Source organism: Parasteatoda tepidariorum, chromosome 8, assembly GCF_043381705.1.
Source record: "Parasteatoda tepidariorum isolate YZ-2023 chromosome 8, CAS_Ptep_4.0, whole genome shotgun sequence".
NCBI lineage: Eukaryota > Metazoa > Arthropoda > Arachnida > Araneae > Theridiidae > Parasteatoda > Parasteatoda tepidariorum.
This window is the reverse complement of record NC_092211.1, coordinates 67,523,631-67,540,740: the sequence shown is the minus strand read 5'-3', so window position 1 is coordinate 67,540,740 and position 17,110 is coordinate 67,523,631. Positions and strand designations below refer to the sequence as shown.

General features: G+C 26.4%; 1 long non-coding RNA gene across 2 annotated transcripts; it reads left to right on the top strand.

Annotated features, from left to right (window-relative positions):
- Positions 1-2,682: 2,682 nt before the first annotated feature.
- On the top strand, positions 2,683-16,099 carry LOC122270253 (uncharacterized). Of its 2 annotated transcripts, XR_006225701.2 has the most exons (3): positions 2,702-3,011; positions 6,393-6,699; positions 9,401-16,099. It is a non-coding gene; the product is annotated as an uncharacterized lncRNA (long non-coding RNA). The 2 variants fall into 2 exon arrangements; XR_011637418.1 differs by having other exon boundaries at positions 2,683-6,699.
- Positions 16,100-17,110: the final 1,011 nt, after the last annotated feature.

Genomic DNA, 17,110 nt, shown 5'->3' with positions numbered 1-17,110 from the left:
CTTTTAACAAGTCCTCTTCCTGGTGCTGACAAAACAATGAGATTGTCCTGTAGCCATCCTTAATGGAAGTTATAGGAGGAATTACGAAGCTAAAGAACACATCTCTTGGCCAAGATTCCACCCTCTCAGATCTTATTAAAAATTCTGCATTTAGAAATACCGTAGAAATTCATCACCTTATTGATTTTGTATGGACTCGTGAATTTCTACCAGAAGACTGGAAATTGAGCACAATTTGCCTTATGCATAAAAATAGTGATGTCTTGGAATGCGGAACGGAGTTTCAAGCAAAACAAATAACTAAATTTCTTTTTAAATATGGAACATGAGTTAACCTCAAAACTTGACTTGACAATTGAAGCGAATTACAAGTTGTTGTTTCCTTGTAATTTTTCTTCTGCCTAAATTACTTGACATTAGAAGTTTTCAGCTACTTTATTAACTATAGAAATGAATTAGAGTATACAGAATGAAGTTCAGCATTAAATGTACCAGAATTTAATTTATTCTAATTAAACATAGTAAAAATTTTATACACATACTTTAGCCTCTTTTGCATTCTTAATTGCCAAACAAATAACATCATAAAATTTAGTTCAATTGAAATTATCATCCATAAGACAAATTGTAAAGATTTGAATGTATAAAGAGCTAACTAGTTTATTAAAAAACTAGTTTTTTAAAAATATTTTTAAGTATTAAAGATGGTAAATATTCCTTCTACATTTTACCTTTATTAAATCTGAAGAAATAAAATTGTAGTTTAGCTGAGATATTGCTTATCAATAATTTATTGCGAATTATATTTTTAATACATCTAAGTTTAACTATCTACTACACTTTTGTGATTCAACTATTGGCGATCGAAATGGGCTGCAGGTGGCGTAGAGCAGAACGCTCTACAGACTTCACATGCTTTCCCCATTAGCGTGTGGAAAGTCATAGAGGAAGGAAGTACGTTAGTTTCTCTCTTGATTTTCTTACAAATTAAAATCTTTTAAGTTGGAAAACTATATGGAACTGAAAACTACATTAAACTTAGTTCTAAAGAAAAGCATCACAGGAATTTTAAAAAATATTTTTATTTAGTAAAAAAGCAAAATATTAAGAAAAGAGAAAATATCGTAGAACATTCCTATGCAACTGAAAAGAGGAGGAGAGGGAGGGGAGAAGGGCTAAAGGCATGAAACCGGTCTCTCCCCAGATGGCGTATTCGAGTGTTGCGATCGCCAATGGCTTATCGAATGTTGTTATCCATTAATTTGAAACAATACAGTTAGAATACTATCTTGAAGATAACAACAGTGATATTTTCTATCTTATAGCTCTATTCTTTTAGAAAAGTAAATTACATATACTTTAATATTTAATCATAATTCGGTTCTTTATTTCAGGTGAGCACAAGCACGTAAAATCAACGAGAATAAGTTTCGTAATTATTGGTCGTATCACGGATTTAGTATTGTGAAAACTGTTTAATAAAAATCAAGGCAAAAGCAAATTTTATTCATCTTGCACGCTTTTAATAATTATTTATATTTAGTATGCAATTTTAGCTCAATTTAGTATGCAATTTTTCATTGCTGACAGTTGTCATTTGAAAACTATTAGATTGTTTATTATTACAAAGTTTGCGAATTCACATTCATTTTAATTATTTCATTTAAAAAATAGGAGTAGACTATATTTGAGGGTGCCCCTTGATTCTCACCAAGTTGTGATAGCGGTTGATCTCCAAGCTGGCCGATGTTGAATCCCAATCGTGATTCTGATTCGTTTAAATTTCAGCGTTATTTTTAAATGTTCAACGGTATATGTAATTTCAGAAGTCCGTTAGTTCTATGTTGGATACCGGCTGGTTAGGTTACTTTTGCTTCTGATCAATAGGATCGAAGGTATGTGGGCAGTCATAAAAAAAGGACTTTAGAAAAAAATGTCACCGNTGAACACCCCCCTTGAAAAAATTCTGCGTACGCCACTGCTCCTCATTCAAGATAATACCATTTAATAAAGCTGCCATTGTTTTAATATGCAACATTTCTTTTTTAGAAATCAATATTAGAAATTGAAAAATAATGCATGGAAATTATTTAAAACAAGGATGTAAAATCTGTTTCTTCCAGGTCATGAAGTAAAGTGACTTTTGATAATATTATATACGATTATAGTATATGATATTATTTTATCTATGATATATACACGCTAGAATGAACATAGCATATAACTAACACAAGACTAACTGAAGCATGGATCTCGGTGAGTGATGTCTGAGATGAAGATCACTATAAGTACCAAGGTTCACTTTCAACTGTCAACTCCTGCGTTCGAGACACCCCTGCTCTAGTACGACCTTAAAGTACCGACCAAATCAAATCTTAAAATTGCTTTACACAATATTCGCGATCTCAACGTTTGAATACGCCATCTGGGGAGAAGACCGATTCCAGATCTTAACCCCTCCCCCCGCTTATCTTCTCCAATTGTATGGGAATGTACTATGATATTTCCCCCTTTCTTAACATTTTTCGTATTTAATTGTCAAAATTACTTTTTAAAATTTAGAACTCTTTTAACTATGACTCTCCACACACTAATGGTGAAAGCATGTGAAATGTTGCCATAGGTAAAGAGTTCTGCTGTACGTCATCATTTTGATCGCCAATCCGATTCCCCTAGAAACACGCGCAAATTTTCTGAGCATTCAGCGGGAATGCTGTTTTATTATAAATGTTATTTAAATTTAAATAGTTCTATAAGGGATGCGATTATGTACAGAAACAAGCAGCCGAAAACAATCCTACGTAACTTAGGTTGTTTTGGTTTTCAGGGCAAAGCAGTTTACCTATGTTTATTTGTGTTTCATCATTTATTTCGAGAAAATAAATCAAATAAATTAGTTTCATTATAACAAGCATAATTTAATTAAATTTTTTGCTATAATTTCTTAACCTAATATGGCCTTGTCCCCTTTGAATATTTATCTTTTATTAATGGGATAATATGTCTCTCTTGTAATACAAATATTGCTAATATATTATACAAATTAATAGTATTTTTCTTTTCTGTGTCAAAACTAAGACCATTTGGACTGAACCGCGTAATATTTAATTTTTGTTCTTTTTGTATAAGGCCATCCATGCAAATACAGAGTTTCTGGGTCTTCATAATATGAAATTTTATATTATTTTCTTTTAAATATGTGATGAGATATTTTTAGTATTTTTTTATTCAAACATAAGCATTTATTATTATTTTTATTCCATAACAAACGGAGATCTCCCCACAAATTGCTTATATTGCGTTACAAATATATACTTTTTTGTTGCGTTTATATGTTTTTTAATAGTGTAAAATGTTGTGTGTGTAAAACTTTAATAATAATAAAAAAAAAATATGTTATAAATATGCTTTATTTAATTTTATTCAATTGTATTTTATTTTCTCACTGTGATCTATTAGCTACTTCATATCTGTTGTCTTAAAGTTGTTTTTAAAAACTATGAGTAATTTCACTCCTTAGAAAGTTAAAAATTAAAATATGTCAAAAAGAATTAATTGTGTTTATTTTATTAAACATTATTCATGTCATTATTTTAAAATGATTGCAGAAGAGTCATTTATAGGGTTTACAAGAGCAATGAAAAATTAATGGTTCAAAAATTCATTATGGTAGACAAACTTGAGAAAAAATCGAACTTTACAATTCCATAATTTTTGTTATGATACACATCAAAAGTTATTAATTGCCTTATATAACACTCTAAAACTAATTAGGTTCATTAGCCCATAAAAATTTAAAATTAGTGTTTATTAATATTAAGTGCAAAATTGCTAAAATAATGTTAATGAATATATTCAACAAAGAGATTAGAATGTGATTAAGTTATAGAGATTAGAGACCAAATAAATAAATAAATGAGGAAAAAATTAAAGTAAGAATTGACAAAATATTACATTTAGAAATTAATCATTTGAAAATTTTAAAACTTTAAATAAAGTCAATTCTAACAGAGCAAAAAATATTATTTTATTGAGGAACAATTATAATGTCTAAGATTCACACCAGCAATGAAAATTTAGTGGTCCTAAGTATTCATTTAGTGGTCCAAAAGCTTAATATCTAAATAAATTTTAGAAAAATATGAAAAGTACATAATTTATGTCATGGTACACCTCAAAAATTATTTATTGCTATCTATAACACTCTAAAGCTAATTAGGTTCATTATTCCTTAATGATTAAAGATTGTTTTTTATTAAAATTAAGTTTTAAAAAAAATCTAACAACATAGAGATTAAAATGCTGAGACCAGGTAAATAAACAAATGCGAAAAACAGATAAAGTAAGAACTAAAAAATTATTACATTGAAAATCATCTAAGAATTATGAAATTTTAAATGTAGTCAATTCCAAAAAAAATAAAAATATTTATGCACAATTATGCTGTCAATATATGATTGTGAAGCTCTGCATAAGATGTTAATTTAAAATTTCAATATTTAATTTTAAATTTTTTGTACCTGTCACTTTTAATAATTTTATTTGAATTCCATACCAAGCGTAGAACAATAAAATTTGTAAAATTTTTTTTAATGCATGAACTTCGATGCAAAAAGCTACTTTTCGTTACTATTGTTTTCTGTAAATTCTGAACATTCAAGATGACAAATTTTTTGCCAATGCGCATGATTCTAATGACATTTGGCGACATGTCACTGGCGTGAGCCTTAATAATGTCAATACATGAATCCAAACCATAGCACATGTAAATTTGAAATTTCGCAATGAATTTTAAAATTTTTTGTCTAGGAATTCTCTGTTATTCTTTTGAATACCACGCATTTAAAATTCCATACCACGCATTAAACTAAAAAATTAGTACTATATAATTTTTTTAAATGCATGGAATTCAATGCAAAAAAAATTTTTTTTCCTTACTATTTTGTAAATTTCAAACATATTTAAAAGAGACAAATTTGTCACCTATGGGTGTGATTTTAACGACATTTGTTGAGCAATTGTCACTATACTGGTGTGAACCCTGGTCATTTATAATTTTATCTTTCACTCTGAATATATTTAAATCATTGTGAGAGTCATAATTATTTTTAAACTTGCATTCAGTAAAATAAGTTGTTGATAATCTAGTTTTATAAGTTAAACTGCTTGATAATTCTTGAAGAAATGATTAAAAGTGACTGTTTTTTACATAGAGATTATTAATTATTTAGGTTATAATTAAATTTTTAAATATGTAACTTGTCCAGCCTCATTAAAAATTAATTATCAAACATAGAAAAATAATTTTTACACTGAAGTGGCATAAAAAACTTTACGAAGTTTTTCCTCCTCATATTAAAATTAAACTGAAACAGTCTGTTCAAAAATCTATTTAAATTACTTCGTTGCAAAATTAAATTTTCAAAGATTCTTCACAAAATTTCACTTTCAAATTATTAGTATTTTATCATATTATTACACATACTTTTTAAATAAGTTTAGTATTAAATTTTAAATATATGGATTACTAAAATTGAATATTTTATAAGATGAAGAAATTTGAACAAAAATGTATCTTAAAAATAAATCCTGACTCAACCCTTGATGACTCCAGCTTTGTTTCATACAACATCTAGGGACATCTTGATATTTATGATCTTGATGTTTGTTAAGTGAATAATTGAACCAATAGCAACATATTGAAAGAGGTCAATCAAATAGTATGTAAGCCTATTTTCAGCAATTTTGGACTCCCCCCGTCTTGTCAGTAAAAATAAATGAATTACAAATCCTCTCTTATGGTTTCAGAAGAGAGTTGCAGCCCTCCCTCCAATCCTGGTTTTAGCTTTGATTTTTACTGCAGTATTTTAATTATGGGATTATATTTAAATAAAATACTTAAACAAAATTTACATTTTAATCTATTTTATAAAATTACATGTAAAATATTCCTTAGAAATCTTTTGTGTTCAAAACTGTTGACCTCTGAAATTTGTTAAAGGATTTTTTCTCCCAATTTCTTTTCATCCCAAAATTCAAATTTAATTTTTTTTATTATATTTATTTTAATTTTTTACTTAATCTTTCCTCGTATTCCCCTTGCCAGCAAAAATAAAGAAATCTCAAACCTCCTCCTTATATTAGATGCTTACATGATATTTGAATTTCCCCAAATAGTTATAAAACTTTGTACTTCTCTTAACATTTTCGAATTATATTTTTATTCATATGTGGTTATGTATTTAGGAAAAAATATTTTGAAATTCCTATGTTCTATTCATAGACCCTGTATAATTGTCTTTTAAGCTTATTTTGATTAAATTTTAATACTTGTCAAAATGGTATCATGCATGGATTTTTTTTCTAAGATTAATATAATGTTATTTTTACAGGTTGGTGTGTTATGAATCCGAAAAACTTTTTAAGAATAGCATCTGTTGTTGGTGAAATATCCATACCTGTTTACAGCTGTGATGGTTGTAGTTATTCTACCAGCATTAAGTCTCATTTAGTGAGGCACAGAATGAGACATACGGGAGAACGTCCTTTTCACTGTTCTACTTGTGGAAAAGGATTTATAACAGCACATCATTTAAGATATCATGAAACAACTCATTTAAAACTCTAATCTTAAGTGATAAAATATTGCAAACTCAACATCCATTCTTAAAATAAATTAGAATTTCATCTTGTAAATGTGTATGTTTTCATTATATGAATATAATTTTATAATCCAGGACCTAATGCCGAAAAAATTTGTTGTTCTAACTCTGCTCCTAGATAATCTAAACCTCTGGCAATTTTACCATACTTTTATGTCCACTTTTGAGTTTAAGGTTTTAATTTTACATTTTTATTATGAAATGAAACGTTTAGAAAAATAACATAATTATCAGCTCACACAGAAAATACAAACTTAATTTAATTGTCAGTTTAGTTATTTTATTTACTTTTGAGAAAATAGGAAAATAATTGCATCTAATAAATGCTTTATCATATTTGATTTTAAATCATTATAAATGTATTTTAACTAGTATACAGCTACTTGGCTAACTCGCAATGTCACTTCAATGTGGCAAGTTCTATCTCTGTTTTTTCTGTAATATTTGTAATAATTAGTAAGGAATTGCAATAAAGTATTTTTTGTTACTAATTAAATAGTAAAGTATATTCTTAATTTTTATTTATTTTTTTAATTTCGTTTTCTTATTTAATTCAGGGCATTAAACTTGACATCAATTCAAATTTCATTCTATTGTTAAGTTTAAAATTAAACCATCCTAAATAAACCAACAAAAAACTTTTAAATGACCCTGCAAAGCTAGTAGAGTTATATTGGTAACATTCTCTGCTCAAATTCTTTTGATTCAAAATTTTTCACAAAGTGTTCAACAAAAATTATGCATTTTTTTGTAGTTATTGAGTTTTTCTCTTGTAATTTTTGAAACATTTCTTAGAATTTCTGTCAAAATTATTGTTTGTAAAATAAAATATAAAATTTCTATTATTTAATCTGAAGCCATATCTAATTTATATAAATACATGTATAATTTTTTTTTGGACAAAAGAGTTGAGACATTTCAATCACATTAGGTTATAATCTATTTTATACAAGGTATTTTGAGACATTTTTGATTACATTAGGTTGTAATCTGTATTAAGCATAGTGTTCCAGAACTTAAATGAATATAATACCAATTATCAAATTATCTGAACTTTTCTTGATAAAAATGTTTTTAAGAAAAAACAGCTCATAATACTTAACAAATTGAAAGCTAACTTTGTGAATGTGTTAAGTTTGAAAGCAATTTTGCTAACTTGAACCATTTATTCAATTGTAGAAGTAGTCGTCTATATAACCTTACATTTTGATTTTTAAACTGTGATTCATATATTTTTTCCTTTATATTTATTTCAAAATGAAGAAATGGATGCTAACCATCTAAGACGTTGCCCTGCACTTCCTCCTGGGCCCTTGTGGGAACGTTATTGGCGGGCGAGATACATTAATAATGACCTATAGACTCTTTCCTTTTGTAGCTCTTGTTACCGTTTTTTGTTCTGTCTTTGTATTGTGTTCTCAGCTACAAATTTGTCTTTCATGTCTGCCATTGGAAATAAAATAAAAAAATTTTGTTTCAAAGAAAGAGGGTTGATAAAGATGTAAAACAATAATGCAATATGGAAATTTTTTTTAAATTGCTTAAGTCAGTTCGATGTAAAAGTTTTATTAATAAATTATTCATAAATCTGCTAGGTCTTATGCATTGTGAATTGATTAAGCATGAAAAAGTAAAACAAATAAAAATAATTGTATCTTTAGAATTGGTTTTTGGTAAAACTGAAGAGGAAGATTACAGACGCTATTATAAATTAAAATTAAAAAAACTAAGTAAGAAAATCTTCAATAACTTCAGGTGATTTGATAATCGTTGATCAAAAATTATCTTTGATAGTTTTAAATTTCACCCTCGCACCCCTTGTTGTAGTTAATCATGTACGGGTAAAGGATTTTTTAACACTACAACACTATGTATCAAGTCATTTTTTAAGCAGATTTCTAATTAATATCAAATTGTTGCTACGCATCAGATTCATGTTACCAGAAATTTTCTTGAACATTATAAATATACTGTTCATAAAAAATTTTATTTTCAATATTCATAAATATTTATTAAGGAATCAACTGTTCTGTTCCTGAAAATTTTATCAAGCAAAGGAAAAGTTATTCAATAATCTGAAATTAGTTAAATATTGTATTGAACTATTTTTATAACCAATTTCTAAATAATATCAAAATATTGCAAAATATTAAACTCGTGTCAGTAAACATTTCCCTAAACATTTGAGAATATTCCACTTTTTGTTATTTTTCACCTACTTAACCTTCTTTTTTCTTCCAAGAAACAAAGAGATGATATACAATTATTACACAAACAGCAAAGTTGATGTTTACAGTTAATTTTTAAATAATTTAAATGCAATTAAATTTTTTTATCATTGTGTTAGTTCATCTTTCATTGTAGTGTTTCTTTTATCGACAAATAATCGTGCAAGACATGACAAAATTTTTTATCCGTTTGGAAGCAAGTTATTACTTCTCTTAATTAAAACTTTCTTACATTTTATTTTTATTAATTTTACAGTTTCATAAAATGCTTACCTGTAATATTAAAATATAAATATTAACAGAAAAATTTTGTTGTTATTAGTACCTGGTATTTACATATACTTATTTTTAGTTTCAATAATTATGTACTGTAACTTTGTAATTCATGCTCATGCTTAATCGTTGCACACTAAAACTTGCATTTTCTTTCACATTAAATTTTTAATATTCAAGGCAAATTTAATAATTTATTTTTTTATTGCTTATAAATATATCCTTATCTCTTTTTAGGTCCTCAAGCCTGTAGTGTTTGTAATGGAATAATTGTGAGTGACCTATTAGCTAGAGTTTTTGGAAAATGTCAAAAATGTGCCTCTACGTATTCTTGCAAAATATGTTCTTATGTCACGGGTTCTAAAACACTTTTTACGAGACACATGATGAAGCACACTGGAGAACGACTTATAACCTGTGAGAAATGTAACCGAGGTTTTATTTCGAAACATTATCTCAATAATCACATAAAAACTTTTCACTAAAGTAGATCTTATGGTGCTTTGGAAAAAGATAGATGCATAATTGAAAACTTAAAAACTCTCATTTCATTCTGAACTTCTATATATTTATTCAGATTTTTTTGAATTTATTTAGCAATGGCAACATTGTATTCATATCTTCATGTTAGTTAAATGGTGCTAAATTTGGAATTAGCGTAGCAATTTCCCTTGTACATTTTTGTGTGACTGTATACAAATAGTATTAGTATACTATTTTATAGGATAGTATATGATTTTTATATCATTGGTTAATTTTATCAAAAGTCCCTATTTCTAAAATCTTAAATGAACGAAATATAAATTTTAGTTCTTTTTTTTTGTTATTACATTTATGTATTTGATTTCATTATTTATATTGGAGAAGTGTATATTATCATTATTGCCAATTTTTTACTTTGCTTTTGTTTTCACTATTTCTAATTTTCTACACTATTTACTATTCAATTTGTCTAAGATTTCTAAAATATTAATTTTTAATAATGACCCCCGATTCAATATGGCCTAAATACACAATGCTATCTGTTGGGCAGCTATTATGAAGTGGAAAAATATATTGAATAAAATTCTTTTATGCTTTTTCCGCATTATTTTATAGTATATTTGTATTCGAAATTCCTGGTACCTTTATTAGTGACATGAATACGTGAAAGAAACTATAAAAATATCATATTTTTGACAACATTGGGTAGTTTTTGATGATTTTTTGCTTGAATTTATGTTATTTGCTTTTAATTTTGATAGAATCAATTACTAAATGGGGGATTTTTTCCCCAATCAGTCATTATTGTCTACAAAAAATATTGCGTTGAATCAATAAATCCAAAATATTATTTTAATTCTACTTAATTTTATTTTTATTTTTGATAATAATTTTTTTCAAAATAAAATTGCATCCTTCAATTTAATATAGCATTTTTTGTATGAGCTGCATTTAATCATATACTTGTGAAAAAGGTTAATAAATATCAGTTTAAGAATGTCATCAATTTTTATAATTGCTTATTTTCTAAATATACAACAAATTTTTAAAACTAATTTATGCAGTTAAATTTTCCTCAAAATCCCTTAATGGTCTATCAGTTTTATGAGCTTGAAAAGATTTTTTATTGATGATATATTTAAAAAAAAAATTTCTTTTATTTTCTGAGGGTTTTATCACTTCCGTTTTTTTTTTTTTTTTAAATAACTTTTTGAAACTTATTGAGGTATAAAATTGTATGTATTAGATAGGTATTAAATATGTAAATAATCCATTTCTAAAAATTGCACCAAATATGATGTTGTACAGTGCACAAAGTAAAAAACGAAACACCCTTAATAACTTTTGATCTAATGATCGGATTTTCACGTTCTAGAACTCAATCTCAATGGTTTGAGAGGTTGATCTCAAATATGTTAATCAATTAGTTCAAACAATATTTTAAGTCATGAAATCAGATGTAAAAATTGCTTTCTCTGAATAAACACACCTTTTTTTGTTTGCCCAGTCTCCTATTTTTTAGCGAAGACTCCTGTATTTTACGACTATCTCCTGTATTTTACGATTATCTCCTGTTTACCCATATATTCTCAAATTTCTTCATATTTGTTGAAGAAATTTAAAAAAAAAATTTTTGTGATAAAATATCCGCTGATGGCAAAAATACTTCTCTTATTCCTCAACAGATAGTGCCATAGCCAGCACTGCAGTTTGTTTAGTGTTAATAGTTTAAGCAATTATAAATAATGGTTTTAAAAAATCTTCATTAGATTAAGATTTATTTACTAATACATACTTTTACTATTGATTTATATACTATACATATTATATACATATCTAAATATAAGTGCTTATACTATTTCCAATTTTGAATTTCTCTTTTTGCTTTACATGATTGTGTATGATGTATCAAAACTTTACTTGTAGCCTAAAAAATTTAACCTTGTAGTCTTGCTAGTAAAACTTGTAGCCTTGCTAGTAAAATCTCTGTTATTTTATTTCACCAATGTTGGCAAGTATGCTACCCCCTTTATCTTGAGAGTATGACATTTAAATCCGTCATAAGGTGTGTTTATTCAGAGAAATTACGTTTTTGTATCTGATTTTGTATTTTGAAATTTTGTCTCTGCACTAATTAGTAACTAATATTGAGGCTATCCTCTCAAACTATTAAGATTAAATCCTTCCACATGAAGATCTGATAATTAAATCAAAAGTTAAGTAGGGTGGATTGTTTTTTTTTTTTTTGCACTTTGCTTTAAAAAAATTAGTAAATGATAATTTTAAAAATTAATTATCTTACTTGGGTAAAACTTTCTTTACAATTTTATTGGTAATGAAACATTAAAGAAACAAATGACTAAACAAATATATTATTTAACTGAGTATTACTTTGTTTTTTAACTGCCCCCGAAAAGGAGTAGTATCAACAGTCGCAATTAATGCCATCAGTAATTATTTTTAGAATTACAAATATAATTTTGCAAAATCTTGACTAAACTATCACAATGTAGTATTGCTAAATCAAAGAAATTAAACATCATACTAAATAGCAATTCAATGGAAGTAACTGTAATGTATTTCTTTGTTCAGCAAAAATTACTAGGAAATGTAAATATATTACAAGCACTAATTTATAAGAATATTTTTACAGGTATTTTAATGTAGAACTTCTTTAAGTCTAGTTGCATCAAGTAAGGCTGATAGTAAAGACTGATACAAATAATGTTTCTGAAAGAATGGGGTAATTGAATTTTTTTCAAGTGGTTGTTCATTATTTTTTACCACCTTATGAAAGAAATTTTTTTCCAAAATGTGTTGTTGTATTATTCTGTATATGGTGTAAGTGGATGCTATATTCTATTCTATTATGCTAATTCTATCTTCAATGATATTTTAATGTTTGGAGAAAAGTAAGTTCATTCAAACCTAGTGTTAACCACTAAGATTAAATGCAGATTTTTTTCCCTTCAAAACATCAAAATGCAAAGAAATTATTGCAGGATTATTTTCTCTTTGCATAATTTTGTCTTAATTAGTTTGCTTTTTTATATTTAAAAAAAATTTCTACATTTGAAACTTCATAGTTTATTCTCAGTTTACCCGAACCTACCTTTTTTATATATTAAAAATTACTATTTTAGTGGAAAGAGAATTTGCCTTGAAGAGTTTCTCCCTTCATAGACCATCCTGTTACTATGTCTTAATATTCAAGTATTTTACACCAGTTTTGTATTTTTCAATAAGTTATGGAGTATATGAAGTATTTGTAAATATTTTTCAATGAGTTGAATTTATATTTTTTGTAAAGGAAATGGATAAAAAAAACTGTTTGGAGAAGCAATGCTATGGTTGTAAAATAATATCCTACCCTCTACATTATTTGATTTAAATATAAATGTCTATGTTTAGAATTATAAAATTTTTATTTTGTTTAAAATGTTATAATTATGTACCTATCTTTTTAGGTCCTCAAATTTGTAGTGTGTGTAAAGGAATAATTGTAAGTGGCATGCTGGCTAGGGTTTTAGGAAAGTGTCAAAAGTGTGCATCAACGTTTTCATGCCAGTATTGTAGTTATGTCACAACTACCAAGACACGTTTTAGTAGGCACCTTATGAAGCACACAGGGGAGCCACTTTTCACCTGTGCCCACTGTAACAGAGGTTTTATTTCAAAACAATATCTTAGCAATCACTTAGAAACTTCGCATTAAAGTTTAGATTGTGAAGTACGAAGTAAAAAGATATCCAAAAAGAGAATAGGGTATCTTTTCTCTGTGTATAAATAAAGCATAACAACATGGATAAAACGCAAATTATGGTACAGAAATGTAAATACAGCGGAACCCCGATTTTACGTTCTCTGTCGAACTCATGTTAAAAAAGACACGAAGCAGGGTAACGTAAACTCAGAGCAAAAGAAGTTTAAGTATAATTTTTAAAAATTGACATTTGCAAGATGAACTATTTGAAAAAATGTGTAATCTGTACACGTTTTTTGTTTTTAGATACAATTTTAACTATATTCCTTTCAATACTTACTGTCATTGCAATTTTCCTTTATGGTTTACATCTGTAAATGTTTTAGATTTAGATTTCAAACTCTTGATCAGTTGTGGGTATATCCTTTGATATTTATTGCTCATCTTCATTGTTTTCATCTTTATCATGTGGAGCAGGCCTTAAATCAGATATTGAAGGAATTGAAAAGTATTGAGATGTGTGTTGTAGTCAATATACGTCATCGACTTCAGAAGATCTTACACTTAATTTTATTCCGAAGGGCCAATTTCCTATTGGATACCGAGAAGCATGTTACCCCAAGAAGCTTTATTAAACCCATTTTTAATGCATTTTAGTTGTCACTATCCAATGCTGTAGAAATTAAATTCAGAGATTCCAGAGCATTTATTGTTGCTTTAGAAGCATCTTGCAGGTCACCGGAATCAAGAAAAAGAAATGGTTACCAAGCCAGTTGTTTAGTGTAACGTTCTTTAAATGATTGGATAATTCCAAGACCCCAAAGTTGAAGTTTCCTAGAAAAAATTCCTCATGCAAATTTTACAATCTAAACATCCATACTTCCTTTTACCACCCTTCTGATTTGACTAAAGGAGTAAAGTCTTTAATATTTCATATTTAAAGCAATCATGTTGTTTTGCTTTATTCAGTAAAAACGTAGTTTATAAATAAATTATTAAACACTTATAAATCAACCAGGACAACATTTCTATATGATTTTAATGTTTTATTTTTAAAATTTTAAAAATAAAAGAAAATTATTAAAATTTATTACTTTTTCACATTTTAGATTATTTAATAAGTTTATATGTTTATTGTATCTCTTAAAAATTTTAAACATTTTGAAATATAATTATGTGATATCATTATTATGTAAATATTATTATAAATTGCCTTTTATTTTATTACTATTTAAATTATTTCGAAATTAACTGAAGCAATTTTTTACTTTAAAAAATGAAATTTGTAATTTTAAACTGCTCTTACTATTTGAATAATTGTATTGTTGCTGTTATGTAAAGATATTTGTTAATTTCAATTTATTTTAAATGTTATGATACTTGAAGATATAGCGAATAAAATAGAAGCAAATATAATTGAAGCATAATCTCCAAAATAGAAGCAAAATAAAAAAGCAATGAGTTGAGTGATTTTATTCATTAATCAGTACTAATAGAAGTTTGGTTAAAGAGAATTTAACAAAATTGTTTAAATTATAGCTACTATAATTATTCTAATGTTTTCTTTTTAGTATGCAGTATATTTGAAGCAAATATATAGGGTTTTTAAAGCAGCTGTTATGTTTGCATATTAATTCATAATATATTTTCTGCATCATATTTTATTTCATTAACTTCTTCATTTTAAGTGAAATCATTTGTACTTTTGTGCAATTGAAACTTGAAGGAATCCTGCCAAATATAATGTAATATTGTAAGACACTATTTACAATATTAGTTGCCAATTTCAAAACCAATGAAAATTTGCTGACGTATGAATAAATTTATCAGTCATTTTTGCTTTATAATGTGGTTTATCATGTTTCTTTTTGTAAAATACATTGGAAATAATGAAATGGTAAATTATAAATAGTTGTAACTGGTCCTGTCTATCATAAGTAAAAGGAACAGTAACATAACTATTGATACTATAACAGTGAAATTTTGTTTATTCATAGAAATATATGACAATAAATTAAAAAAATTAACTGGTTGAAATTTTGAAAAAGTTTGCAATATTACCATAGAAATATTAGTAGCTTAATTGGTACTGTTGTAATATGCCAAGCTTTAGTGCCAAAATTGCCAAATTCAATGTTTCAGATCCCTATAACACAGAAGTACATCTTGAAATTTTATTTTTGGCGTTTCAAAATTAATGTTTTTAATAGATAGGACGAATATGACTCAATCATTCAACGTCTTTTTATTTAAAAAAAATACCTTGTTACTACCCTAAAAAACTCTTATTTCTTTTTTAAAAAATTGCATTTAACTGTAAATACTAACAATTTACTTGAATACATTTTGATGTACATTTTATCTTAGTAGTTACTTAGTGCATTTTATGTGTGTATAAAAATGAATTTGTTTTGTGTACACAAATTTGTTAATTTAATTAGTATTTTGAACTGTGCATATGAAAAGTAATGTCGTTATAAAAATAATTATTACACTCATCAACTAGAAGTTGTAAAATGTAGTTAGAAGTTGTTTTCGATTAGTAGTATGATTATTTTTGACTACATCGGTTACACCAGAAGATGACTTAATAACATAACATTGATTATTTTAAAAAAACTTTTAGTGGAAATGAATTTAAATAAAAATTGTATCTGAATTAGGTTGGCTAAATTAAAAGATTCTGATATTGTATTTCTGTATTTTTTCAATTCAATCTTTTTGCTAAATTAAAAGATTCTGATATTGTATTTCTGTATTTTTTCAATTCAATCTTTTTATTTTAGCCATTATTTTTGAAGATAGAATAAGCCCCCATCAAGCTAAAAATTATTTATTTATTAATTTTTTTGTTATTTTTATATTTATTGTTGCAATTTGATGTTTTATCAAATTAAAAACATCAATTAAAAGCTTAACCCAAAGTGATTAAGCTTTGCTAATATTTTCAAATTTATTCAAACACTAACTCCAAAAATCCTTGATTGGTGAGAAAATAAAAAATAGACTTATTCCACTTTCAAAAATAACGGCACATTTTATTAGTATTATTTTGTGTACACTAGTACACAAGTATTTGTTTTAGTACATTTTGCCTTATTTTGTAATTAAAAATTATTTACCTCCTATTATTCTTTTGTAACTATTTTAATATTTATTTTTTATATCAGTGACATTTATATATTTATTTCTGATATGAGTATGTTTCTATTTCTTTCTGTGGTTGATCCTTCTATTGGCAAATGTCATTTTGAAGTTTTATTTTTCGTGTAGATAAAAAAAATTAAAACTGGTCCTCCCTCTACTGTTAGGCACCGCCGCCTTCTCTATGGACGTTAGAAATTCTCCTTTGTTCAGTGTAATAAAATATGTTTAAACTGTTATATGTTTTTATTTTTATTTTTTAGTATTGTATAGTTAAAAAACTTAAGTTAATTTAAAATGTAATTATTTGTATAGTAGTCAAGTTTATATTCATTCATCAAGTTTATATTCATTCACTGTTATTAATTAGAATTTTTATTTTTCACCTATATAATTGTTTTATTCTTTGTGTCAGTAAAAAAAAAACTTGAGGAATTTTCGTTTTATATAGTAATAAATATAAGTTGAACTAATAAAAAAATTACAACTCTGAAATATTTGTTTAATTTTAAGTACGAGAAAAAAAAATTTCTTCCAATTTAATAAACTCTTTCATTTGTCAAGACAAAAAATTTAAATTGTTGAGTATTTGGAGAAATAATTGAATGAAAGGAGCT